At 48.6% G+C, this 13,083-nt stretch overlaps 1 long non-coding RNA gene across 3 annotated transcripts in view; it reads left to right on the top strand.

Annotated features, from left to right (window-relative positions):
- The window catches only part of LOC140604481 (uncharacterized), a 35,016-nt gene extending 26,200 nt beyond the window's left edge, over positions 1-8,816 (top strand). For all 3 annotated transcript variants that reach the window (XR_012007344.1, XR_012007345.1, XR_012007346.1), the window contains 2 exons: positions 7,289-7,424; positions 8,484-8,816. This is a non-coding gene — a long non-coding RNA (uncharacterized lncRNA). The remainder of the gene's footprint in view (positions 1-7,288; positions 7,425-8,483) is intronic.
- The last annotated feature ends 4,267 nt before the right edge of the window (positions 8,817-13,083 follow it).

The raw sequence follows: 13,083 nt of genomic DNA, 5'->3' as shown, positions 1-13,083 counted from the left end.
AGCTGGGCTCTCCTGGCTGACCCAGGGCTCGCTCCTGAGGTGAATTTCAGCTGGAGGGTCAGCTGAGGTGGAAGGTCTGGCTCGGCCACAATCCAATGTCCGGCAGTGGGTCTCCCCAAGCGCCGCCTGCTTCTCTTCTCCCCGATGCCTCTCCAGCAGGGAGCCGGACCTCGGGGCCACCCTAGGTGGATCTCCAGAGGTGCCGGGTGCCCATTACAGGGAGCCATGCGGCAGCCTGTGTGTGGGAGTAGGGGTGGTCATGGGGCTGGTGTTCCTCGGTCCTCTGCTGCCTGGCCTTCGGGCCAAGCCCCATGCTCACCCAGCCCCTACTCACTAGGGCGAGGAGGGTGCCCTCTACACACTGGTGTGAGAGATCCATCACCACAAGGTATGCACAGTGAGTCCACCTGGTGAGGGTGGCCCAGGTGCATGATCTGCAAGTGTGGGGCCCAGGAAATTTATCAAGAATCGCCTACCCCTGGACAAGCAGAGCAGGACTGATTCCATTTTGTGATACAACCGCCACCTCCCCTATGACCCCCACATGACCTGCTTATGTCTTAAGGCATTGCCCCAACCCAGTCAAGCCGCTGGGCACACCGTAATCGTAAATCGGCTCATAACAATGTAACCCTGCTTTGTGCCCACCAAAACTGCACGCCGATTCTGACCAAAGAAATAGGCCAGGTCAAGTGGATCCTATAGGGTAAGGTGTAATTCAATCGGCCACCTGCATGTGGACCGACACGACTGTGCAACTTTCTGTGTATCCCATGGGCCAATGGCCCCTATAAAGCTGCTACTCCTCTTAGTCTCAGGGTCCAAATCCCTGCTCCGCTGTGTCGGGTGCACTAGGACACAAGCTCCAGATTGTAAGGAACCCTTGGGAGTTTGCATCGGTGTTGGCTCCTCAGTGGATTCTCGGATTCACAATCTTGGGCACAACTCAAAGGTGTACTGTCCTTAACATCCCTTCTAGGACCATGCTGACTGCCCGGCAGGCCCTCTCTGCCCCAGCCACACAGGCACAGGGATGCGGGGAGGGGAGGAAGTGCCCCGTACCCGGCCAGCCACGGCCTCCTGGAAAGAGGGAGCACAGACCTCTGGGTCGCTTTGCATAGACCCTGGTGACCTGAGGCTTCCTGGTGTCACTCTGTCCCAGGCCCTCCTGGCCCGCGGGGCACAGCCTGAGTCCCAGTAAAGTCCGTTGGGTCCTGACCCCGGCATCTGGCCACCCGTGGAAGGCACGTGGGGACGTCAGCCGGGTGTTCCTGGCGGCGCCCCTGCAGGGGCTTGTGGGGCCTAGGTGGTACCCCCTCCTCCTCTCTGGGGGTCTCTCCATGCCCCGTGAACAGTGTTCTGGGAGACACAGAAGTGGGCTGGCTGTGCATTTTCACACCACAACACTTTATTGACTTTCTACAGTAAACGGGCTCAGAGCCGAGGGTGCACGCCTTCCCCTGGGGATGGAGACCTTTCTGTCCCTTAGGGAAGGGCAAGAATGACATGGGTTGGGGACGGATGCCGGAGTCCCCCACCTGGAAGCATGTGTGGACTCTGGGTGGGGGCGTGTGTCCTGAGGTTTCAGTCTGAGAGACGGTTCTGAGGACAGCAGAGCTGACCTGACCTGGACCTGCAGCTCATGGGCTTCTGCGCTGGGTCTCCGCAGGGCAGCTGGACCCTGGCCTCAGGCTCCCTGGGGCCCCAGCACCTGTAGGAGCCAGCCTCCTGGTGTGGGTGCAGGTGGGGCCCACCATCCAGCTGTGAGAGGGCTGGCTCAGCCTGGGGCCAGAATCCAGGGCTATCCAGGGCTGTGTGTGCTGGATCCCATTAGTCTTTGTGTTGGGCCTGTGTTGGGGGCTCAAATCACCCCAGCCCTCACAGAGCCCAGGGCCAGGCCAGCCCAGATCCCCATGGGTTAGGGACTGGTGTCCTGTGCAGTGTTTACTGCCCTAAATGAGGGACAGTGGGTGGAGGCAGGGCACAGTGGGTCCTCTGCATCACTCAACTGCACCCACCCTGTCGGGGGCTTCCTGTCTTCCCTCCTCCCTGCAACCCCTGAGTACTCTATGGGACACCCGGGCTTCTGATGGGATTAGGGTATCCAGAGAACCCCGGGGAGGCTGAGCATGTCCCACAGGGGGCACCTGCATTGGGTCATTGCTGGGGGCCAATGGTGTGGTGGTGGATGGTGTGGGGGCAGGGGTATGATGGTGGTGGAGTGTGGGGGATTGTGTAGGGGTGATGGTGTTGGGGTATAGTGTGAGTGCGGATTGTGTGGGGCTGTGTGGGTGTGAGGGGGATGTGTAGGTGGGATACCATTGGGGATGATGATGTAGGAGGATGGTGTGAGAGTGGGAAATGTGGGAGATGTCGTGGGGGGCCTGCGGACACAGGAAATCTCCTTCCTCTATGATGCTAAGGAGACATCTACAGTTAAAGGCGACTAGTCTGGGGTTTGCAGTGACACCTGCCCCTGGGGCTCCGTGTGGTCATTGCAGGGCTCTGGCTGGACCGGGGGCATTTTCTGGGGGTCATTTTACTATATATGCTTTCAAATTGCAAATTGTCTCAAATTAAATGCATAAAATTTAGAATAATATAAAGCACCGAGAGTGGGTGTCACTCTGACCCGTCCGACCCTCATGGGATCGATGTGGTCCTGCTCCAGCCGTGGCTATGCAGCCTGGCCCCCAGGTCCAGTTCCTGCCCCCACATCCCCCACCCCATCCCCTGCTTCTCAGGGAGCCGTCCCTCTCCTCTTTGGTCTTCAGCTCCCATGGCTACCCCTGGAGGCCCCATCCTAGTGGCCTCCTCATCCCCGAGGCACCGGGAGTGTGGTCACGGGTGTCAGCCCCAGCATCCTACCATGGAGCAGTGTGTTGTTGGCTGCTATTGCTCCCCCGGCCTCAGTAGCCCCGTTTTCCCTACCCAGAAGGCCCCGGGCCTCCCTTGGTGTCCCGAAGACCCCTGGCCCAGCAGCCTCACCCGACCCCCTAGCCATCCCAAAATATGGTGTGGCTGCCGAACATCCTGGTGACATCCAAGTCTACCTCCAAGATGTCCCTGGAGGAGACCAGGGCCTCCTCCTTCATTTCCTGTAGGAAACCCGGGGAGGAGGAGTAGGCGTCAGGGACACAGACCCCAACCTGTCACGAGCTGCTGTGCTGGGCAGGGAGCCCTGGGGCCACCATGGGAGTGTGTCCTGCCGAAACCTCTTTCTTTCCTCTGGGAGGCCAGGCATGATGAAAGGGTCCACCGTGCCCGTGACACCTGTGTGAGGGCCTGTGCCCAGCTGTTGTGGGCGGGGAGGTGACTGAGTGTCAGCCTGGATGGGAGGGGATAGTGGTTCAGCCCAGGTGGGAGGGGACATGGGGGTGTTGTGCCCAAGATTGTGAATCCGAGAAACCACTACGGAGCTGACACTGATGCAAACACACAAGGGTTAATTTCCAAACTCGAGTTTGCGTCCAAGTACACCCAACACAGCAGAGCAGGGACTTGGACCCCAAGGTGGAGTTTTGCTTTTAAGGGCTTGTCTTGGGGACCTCCAAAAGGGCTGGAGCAATTCCTCAAGTTGTGTTTACATTTTGATATGGGGCCTTCAAGGGCATTGAGCTCTGTTCTCATTCTAATAGGCGCTTTCAGCCCTTGGCGTGGGCTCAGTTCTTATTCTATTGTGGGGCTTTCCAGGGCATTAAGCTGTAAACTTTTGTTTTTTTCCTGTAAATGAAGTAATGTAAATTTCATCTCTTCTTCACGGGGGCCTGGGATGGCTGGACGTGTTCGAACGCTGAACTTAAAGTGGAAAGGCCTTCATTTTCTTGGCCTCCTTGCATCCCTTCCCATCCTATCTAGCTCCTTCCCCCTTCCCCGGAGCTCCTAAGAGAGCAATTGCAAATGACCTCAGCCTGGCAGCCTGTGTGGGGGACAGGCCCAGGGATTTGGGATCAGGAAGACCTGGGGCGTGGGCGTCCCAGCTGTGCAGCGGGATTCGATGCTGCAGAATCTTATTCCCTAAGGCTATCTTGACAACTGACTTCGTACATAAAAAAGCTGTCCTTTCTCTTTATAAGATGAAGAGCGATTCAAAGTGTTTTTTCTCTGCCCTTCTGATTGCTCAGATTCCAATCTGAGACGTATTTCCTGTTAATAAGGATAATTTACTACTATCCATAGTACTATGGTTAAAATATTCTGACACAAGTAATTCAGAGGGATGAGGGTTTCTCATCTTTTTCTTCACAGCTCAGTCACTCCTCAGGAATTGCATCTTTATGGATTTGGAAAGAACTGAGATATATTATTACCAGTGGTCCTATTATTATGTGAAGGATTCTTCCCTGAGATTCTTCCCCTGTTTCAACTGACACTGAAACACTGTGAACTCTTTGGAAGACAAATGTCAAGGAAATAAATGTTATGCATTGCTAATTTTAAATGCCCTTGCAATTTGGTGTCTATTATAATAGAAGTATTTTTTATCTGATTTTTGCTATTTATTATCCGTTCCTGCTTTTCAGGTTGAGGAGACATTATACGTGTTCATAAGTGTTTTTCTTTCCTTCTGATATAAAATTATTACTTTGTTCCCATCGAAGGAAGTCTTTAAGAATAAGGCAAAAGTTAATTTAACTATTCTTAAAATGTCTTCACACTTGGAGCCTGATTCATTTAAGTCAATTTTCAAAATAAATCTTATTTATTAGGAAAAAAAAGAAAGATTTATAGGGAAATTGAGAAGATAGTACAGAGCATTCGCATGCACTTGCACTCAATTTCTCCAATTATTGATATCTTATATCAGTATGGTACAAATATTAGCTAATGAATCAATATTAAAATAGTTGCATTAACCAAGGACCATACTTTATTCAGATTTCCTTAGTTTTTGCTAAGTTACCATCCCTCATATCACATTCCATTTGTCCTCCTGTTTTCTTAGGCTCCTCTGGATTGTGACAGTCTTTCAGCCTTTCCTTGTTGTTGCACTGGAATACTTTGAGAAGTAGAGTATTTTGAAAATTTCCCTCAGTTGAGACATGTCTTTCGTTTATCTCATGATTGAACTGTTTTTGTGGATTATATACAAAGATATACTGCCATTTTCATTATATCATATAAAGGATAGATACTTTCAACATGATTTATCAGTCTTGGTATCGATCTGATCATCTTGCTGAGGTAGTGTTTGTCATCTTTCTCCGTAGTTAAGTGATTCTTCTCCTCCTCCTCCTCCTCCTCCTTCTTCTTCTTCTTCTTCTTATTATTATTATCATTATTAGTTTAAGTTTTTCATAATATATTTTGTAGAAGGAAGTTACTATGTGTATTCCACACGTAAGAGTGGGAAGCTATGCTCATCAACTTGAGGGTGGAATGTCTGCACAAATTGTTTGAAATTCTTCTACGTGGGAGATTTCTCTTCTTGTGGCTTTGTTTTTTTTAGTTTCTTTTTCAAAGATGTTTTTTATTTATTTGAGAGAGAGAGGAGAGAAAAACCATGAGTGAGAGGGGCAGAGGGAGAGGGAGAAGCAGGTTCCCTGCTGAACAGGGAGCCTACATTGGGACCTGGATCATGATCTGACTTAAGGTAGAAGCTTAACTGACTGAGCCACCAAGGTGCCACTATTTCTTTCTTTCCCTCTTTCTTTTTTTTTAAATAATATATTCACTTTTTATTGGTGTTCAATTTGACAACATACAGAATAACACTCAGTGCTCATCCCGTCAAGTGCCCCCCTCAGTGCCCGTCACCCATTCATACAGATCCCTGACCTCCTCCCCTTCCATCACCCCTAGTTAGCTTCCTAGAGTTAGGAGTCTTTATGTTCTGTCTGCCTTTCTGATATTTCCCACACATTTCTTCTCCCTTCCCCTATATTCCCTTTCACTATTATTTATATTCTCCAAGTGAATGAGAACATACAATGTTTGTCCTTCTCTGATTGACTTACTTCACTCAGCATAATACCTTCCAGTTACATCCACATTGAAGCAATGGTGGGTATTTGTGGTTTCTATTGGATGAGTAAGGCCCACCTTTTCTCTCTCTTCATCTTCTGAGTCTCCTATGATATGAATGTTATTGTTTTAATAAGTGGCTGAGTTCCCTAAATCTGCCTCTGTGGTCCATAACTTTCTTTGTTTTTAAGGCTTCCACTTGGGACTGCATCTCAGTTATACTGTTTTTAACATTCGCCTGACTAAAATTTAGTTCTTTTATTTCTACAGTAAGGGATTCTCTAGTTTTCTTCTGTGCTCTTTTTCCAGCCCAGCTGCTATCTTTATAATCATTGTTTTAAACTGTATTTATTTATTTATTTATTTATTTATTTATTTATTTATTTATTTTTTAATAATTTATTTATGATAGTCACATACACACACACACAGAGAGAGAGAGAGGGGCAGAGACATAGGCAGAGGGAGAAGCATGCTCCATGCACCGGGATCCCGACGTGGGACTCGATCTCGGGTCTCCAGGATCGCGCCCTGGGCCAAAGGCAGGTGCCAAACCGCTGCGCCACCCAGGGATCCCTAAACTGTATTTAGACATCATATATTTGTTTTGATGGACTTCATGGCTGTGAATACTACCTCATGTTATTTTATGGAGGTGAATTTCTCGATCTCATTATATTTTCCAGAAAAGAAAGTAGGAAGAAAAAGAAAAACCAAGAAAAACAATAACAACTGCCCTCCCCCAAAAAAACCACTAGATTATTTTGGCCTCCTTGTAAAAAGATTCTAAATCCCAAAATAACAAACACAATTAATGTTCCATGAAAGTAAAAATAAGAAATATATAAGGTACATACATAAAAAATAAAATAAGGCAATTAATAAAATAGAATAAAAAAAATAAATGAAAATAAAGCATAAAATACAAAGGAAGCTAGACCCTTCTTTCCAGGCAGCGCTGAAGCTCTGCAGCCTCTTGGGTCTGACAACTTGGTGGCAGAGAAAGGTCTGTGTGGGGTCTGGGGATGGCCCATGGTGCTGATTGTCAGGTGCACATCTGCCTGGGAGATGCACCTGCGGTGTCAGGGTTGGGGTGGTCTTCAGCGCCTCTGGCCTCCAGCAGGTGGCGCAGTGGTGCTCCCTGAGATTGGCGCTGTTTGGCGTGATTTGGGAGGGGACACTGGGTCCTCTGGTTCTGGGGCTAAGCATCCCACCCCCCAGTCTGCAAGCCCTCCACAGAAGAGCCCCCAAGCGCATCTCTCAGAACCCTGCTTTCACTTTGCCCGCGTCCGAAATGCTTTTGGTTTTGTTTTTTTTATCTCAGACTGTTGTGCCCAAGATTGCGAATCCGAAAAACCATGGAGAAGCCCACACCGAAGCAAACACACGAGGGTTTATTTACAAGCTCGAGCTTGTGTCCAAGTATACTGACAATGCGGAGCAGGGACTTCGATCCCGAGGTGAGTTTTTGCTTAGGTTTAAGGGCTTGTCTTGGGGACCTCCAGAAGGGCTAGAGCAATTCCTCAAGTTCTGTGTACATTTTTATATGGGGCCTTCAAGGGCATTGAGCTCTGTTCTCATTCTAATAGGGGCTTCCTGCCCTTGGCCTGGGCTCAGTTTTGATTCTATTGTGGGGCTTTCTAGGACATTAAGCTGTAAACAGAAAAGGTTCCACACCTGGAAGGGGGACGTCACACTGTCCCTATATGCTGAAGACACGATACTGGAAACAGGAAACCTGGGAGCCTCCACCAAAACCTGTTAGAACTAAGGAGTGAGTTCAGTAAAGTCACGGACACAAACTGACCCTACAGAGCAGAGTAGCCTTGCTCTGTCCCGACAATGAGCACTCAGGAAGGAAAGGAAGGACGTGACTCCCTTCTCAGGAGCATCAAGGAGAATAAATAATGAGACTGAACCATAGGAGCACAAGACTTGTTCACTGAGCCATACATGGCTCTGTTCTGGGAGGCCGTCCTGGGTTCGAGGGGTGGGAGCCTCATCTTGTGAAAATGTCCACAGTTTCTGAAGCCACCCTCAGTTTCAAAGTCATTCCTATCAAAATCATGGTGGCATATCTTAGAAATAGCAAAAAAAAAAAAAAAAAAAAAAAAACATAACATCAATCTGCCCCCACAAATGACCCCGGACAGCAAATCAGTACTGGAGGAGCAGGAGAGAGTGGGAGGCAGCACTTTCCTATTTCAAACGATGTCACAGACACAAAGGATAAAGCAGTGTGGTTCTCGGGCCCCCAGCTGGCTCCGTTGGTTAAGCATCTGACTCCTGACCTCACCTCCGGTACTCATCTCAGGGGTCATGAGTTCTAGCCCTGGGCTGGGCCATGGACGGTGCGTGGAGCCTACTTAGTCAAACCAGTCCCATGGGGGGTGGTTCGGGCATAAGCTGAAGGAGCAAAACAGAGAGTCCAGAAGGAAATGTGCTCTGATACAATGGATTTTTTTAACTTAATTTAATTTAAACCCAATTAATTAACGGATAGTGTATTATACTTTCAGAGGAAGAATCAGGGATTCACCAGTTGGAGATAACAGCAATGCTCGTGACATCACGTGACCTCCTTCATGCAGGTCCTCTGTTAACCTCCCCGCCTCCAACGACCATCATTTTGTTTCCTATCATTAAGAGTCTGTATTTCGGGGATCCCTGGGTGGCGCTGCGGTTTGGCGCCTGCCTTTGGCCCAGGGCGCGATCCTGGAAACCCGGGATCGAATCCCACATCGGGCTCCTGGTGCATGGAGCCTGCTTCTCCCTCTGCCTATGTCTCTGCCTCTCTCTTTCTCTCTGTGACTATCATAAATAAATAAAAATTAAAAAAAAGAGTCTGTATTTCCTGCAACTGTTTTCATCTTATTTGTTTTTCCTTCCCTTCACAGTTGTTATATGCTTTGCTTTTTAATTCCACCTATGAATGACACCACACGGTCATTCTCTTTCCTGACTGACTTATTTCATTTAACATGATCCCTCTAGTTCTATCCACGTCATTGCAAATGGCAATATTTCCTTCTCTTTGATAGCTGAGTTCCATTCCTCTCTCTATGACCATCATCTATCTCCCATCCTTTTTATCCATCATCTGCCACAGGTCACCGAGGCTCCTCCCACAGTGTGGCTACTGTGGACCCGGCTGCTGTATACATTGGGGTGCAGGTGTCCCAAGTCTCACTGCATCTGTATCTTCGGAGTGAAATCAGGCCGTTCACCTGCTGTTCACAGGATGTTACAAATAGAGTCGCCCTGCAGAGCCTCCACACTGTTTCCAGGGTGGCTGCACCAGCCCGCAATCCCGCCCACAGTGGAAGAGGGTTGGGTGGGTTTTGCGGGACGTGGTAAAACCCTGGTCCACATTTCATTTTGCATCCTGTGGGCTCCAATTCCTTGTCCTTAAGTATTTCTGGGGAAGCCAGGTGTTGGGCTCCGTTTCAGTGAGACGTTTCTAAAGCTAACAGGCCACAGCAGGAGCCTGGAAGGAGGCAGGTGCAGCCCCTGGAGCGCCTGCTGCCTTCTGCACAGCCTCCTACAGCGCCTGAGCGTCCTGCAGGGGGCGCCCGAGCCCAGGCCCCACCCAGCGGGCATGAATGTGCAGTAGGCCTCCTCTGCCTGCACTAACAGGAGCCAGCCTGTGCTGGGGAGGCCTGAGGAGGACGTGGGGACACGTCCACGCTGATGAGCCACAGCTTCAGGAAGATGTGGGCCCGCATCCACGCTGACAGGAGCCCCTGGGCCACCTCAGGACATAAGTTGAGGCTTCTGGAAGCTGCGGGCCGCATTAATGGTGGCAGGAGCCCCGGCCTCCTCAGAACCCTCGGTGATGCTTCGGGAGGACGTTGTGTCACATCGACACAACAGGATGCTGAATCCTTAGGATCCCTGGTGTTGACTTGGGGAAATATGGGATGCATCCATGCGGACAGAAGACCCCAGGCTTGTCAGGGCCTGTGGTGAGGCCTAAGAAAAATGTGGGTGCCGCATCCACACTGACAAGAGTCTCCAGCCTCCTCAGGACCCACTGTGAAGGTTTGAGAAGATTTGGGGCCACATCTATGCTGACAGGAGCCCCCAGCATCCTCAGGTCTTCTGGTGAGGCTTGAGGAAAATGTTGGGCCACCTCAACACTAACAGGACCCCCGTCCTCCTCAGGACATGCACTTTGGCTTCGGGAAATATGGGGCTGCGTCTATGCTGACAGGAGCCCACAGCTCCTCAGGACGTGTGGTGAGTTTTCTGGGGGACGTGTGGCCATGTCCAGGCTGACAGGAGCCCCGGGCCACCTGAGGACCTGCTGTGAGGCTTCCAGACGATGTGAGGCATAGTCCACAGTGACAGGAGACCCAGCATCCTCAGGACCCTCTGACTATGACTCAGGAACAATTGGGGCCACGTCCATACTCACAGGAGCCCTGCTTCCTCAGGACCCCCTGGAGGACTCTGGAGGCGCTGTTGGGGGTCACGTCCACATCAGAAGGGACTACTCAGAACCACAGGGTAAGTGAATGGGTAGAATGAATGGTAGGGTCGGGAGGGGAGGCAGTTGGTGGTTAGGCTTAGGTTAGATGTTAGGTGTTTGTGATTAAGCTGTATACAGGAATACAGGTTAGGGTGAGGGATAAGGTTAAGAGTCAGTGGTTAGGAGTTAAGATGGGGGTTAGGGATTAGGGAAAGGGGTTAGGGTTAGTGACAGGGTTTACAGTTAGGTTTAGGGTTTAGGCTTCAGGGATTAGGACAGGAGGTTTGGAGGTGGGGTTAGGGTTATGGTTACAGTTAGGGTTGGGCTTAGGTTTGCATTTAGGGTTAGGGGTTAGGGTGTGAGTTAGGGTTAGGGGTAAGTGTTAGGGGTTAGGGTAAAAGTTATGGCTATGTTTAGGGTTAGGGCAAGGATTAGGTTTAGGATAGGGGTTAGGGCTAGGGTTAGGGTTAGTGTTTAGTTAGGGATTAGGGTCAGGTCAGGGTAAGAGATAGGTTTAGGGAGTGGTTTAGGAGTTAGTTTTAGGGTACAAATTAGAGTACCATTTGGGGTATGAGATAGGATTAGTATTAGAGGGTTAGGGTTAGGGTACAGGTTAAGGTTAGGAATAGGATTTGAGTACATTAAGTTGAGGTTAGGGTTAGATTTAAGACAGGGGTCAGGGATAAGGGTTTCGAATAGTTTTAGGAGTTAGGGTGAGGGTTGGCAGGAAGGTTCACTGAATGTGTTTTGGTCTTGGGGTTTGTGTTTGGTTGTCGATTAGTGATGGGTCTTGTTTAAGGGTTAGTTTAACATTAGGATTAAGTGTAGGGTTAGGGTTATGTCTGTGTATGGTTAGAGTTTGGGTCCTGGCATGTGCCTGCACTGGGACTCCTAGTATCTTGGGTCGTTGAGTTTTATGCACTCTATTTAGGTTTTGGGTTCAAAGATAACCTGACTCCACCAAATTAGTGGCCTCCCCAGAGACTCAAAATCCAGGCTTCTGCTGGGGTCAGAATAGACATTACAGACTTCTTCCAAGCTGAGCTAAGGAGGGGATTTGTGGCTCTAAATACTCTTTATTTGGATTTTTAGTTGCCTTTCTGATTTTTTCTCTAGTGCGCACATGTTTCATCAATACTACCAATTATTATTTTAAAGTTTTACTTGAATTCCTGTTTGTAAACACAGTATGATATAGTTTCAGGTTTACCACTTAGTGATTCAACACTTGGATACAACGCCTGGTACTGGTCACAGGTGCCCTCCACTGTCCCCATCCCTTGATTCCCAATCCCCTCACCCTCCTCTGGTATTTATTAGTTTATTCTCTGTGGTTAAGAGTGGGTATCTTGGCTTGCTTCTCTCATCCCCCCTGAGCCCCTTTGCCAGTTTGTTTGGTTTCTTAAAATTCACCTGTGAATGCAATTGTATGGTATTTGGTATCTATCTTTCTCTGAGTTCATTTAGCATAAATTCTTTCCACTCCTTCCACATCATTGTAAATGGCTTCATTTCATCCCTTCTGATGACCGAGTGATGTCGCAGTGTGTATATTTACCACACTGTCTCTGCCCGTTCATCTGCCGATGGACGTAGGGCTGTATCCACAGTTTGGCTGTTGTTGATAACGCTGCTAGAAACACTGGGCTGCGTGTCCCCCTCGAATCTACTAAAGTACTTTTATGTCCTCAGGGTAAATACCTAGCTCTGCAAATTTGGAATCGTAGGTTAGCTCTATTTTTAACTTTTTTTTAAATTTTTTTTATGATAGTCACAGAGAGAGAGGCAGAGACACAGGCAGAGGGAGAAGCAGGCTCCATGCACCGGGAGCCCAATGTGGGATTCGATCCCCGGTCTCCAGGATCATGCCCTGGGCCAAAGACAGGCACCAAACCACTGCACCACCCAGGGATCACCTATTTTTAACTACTAGAGGACCCTCCACACTGTTTTCCACAGTGACTACATCTGTTCGCATGCCCACCAGGAGTGTAAGGGAGCGACCCCTTCTCCATAGCCTCACTAAAACTTGTTTTTTCTTGTGTTGTTAATATTAGCCATTATGACGGCTGTCAGGTGAACTATCATTGTGGTTTTGATTTGCATTTCCTTGATGATGGGTGATGCTTAGTGTCTTTCCTTGTGTCTGGTCGCCATCTGGCAGTCTTTCAGAGAGAAAGTCCATTCATTTTTCTGCCCATCTCCAGTTGCATAATTTGTTTTTAGGATCTTGAGATTTATATTTGCTTTATGTGTTTTGCATACTAACTCTTTATTGGATGTGTTGTTTACCAATATCTCCTTTCATTTTGTATGTTGCCTTTTAGCTTTGGTTGTTTCCTTCACTTTGTGGAAGCTTTTGAATTTCTTAAAGTCCCAATAGGATTTTTGCTTTTGTTTCCCTCACCTCAGAGGCATATCTAGAAAGAACATCCAATGGCCAATGTCAAAGACTTTGCTGCCTATCTTTTCTTCTTTGTATGGTTTCAGGTCTCACAGTTAGGTCTTTCATCCATTTTGAATTTATTTTTTATATATATGGAGTAAGAAAGTGGTCCAGTTTCATTCTTCTGCATTTGGCTGCCTGGTTTTCCCAACACCATTTGTTCTTATCCTGCGGTCAGGGTTAGGGTTTGTTGAAGAGACTG

The sequence above is a fragment of the Canis lupus genome, chromosome 15, assembly GCF_048164855.1.
Source record: "Canis lupus baileyi chromosome 15, mCanLup2.hap1, whole genome shotgun sequence".
Classification (NCBI taxonomy): domain Eukaryota; kingdom Metazoa; phylum Chordata; class Mammalia; order Carnivora; family Canidae; genus Canis; species Canis lupus.
The sequence above is the reverse complement of the archived record's forward strand: the minus strand, read 5'-3'. Positions and strand labels throughout refer to the sequence as shown.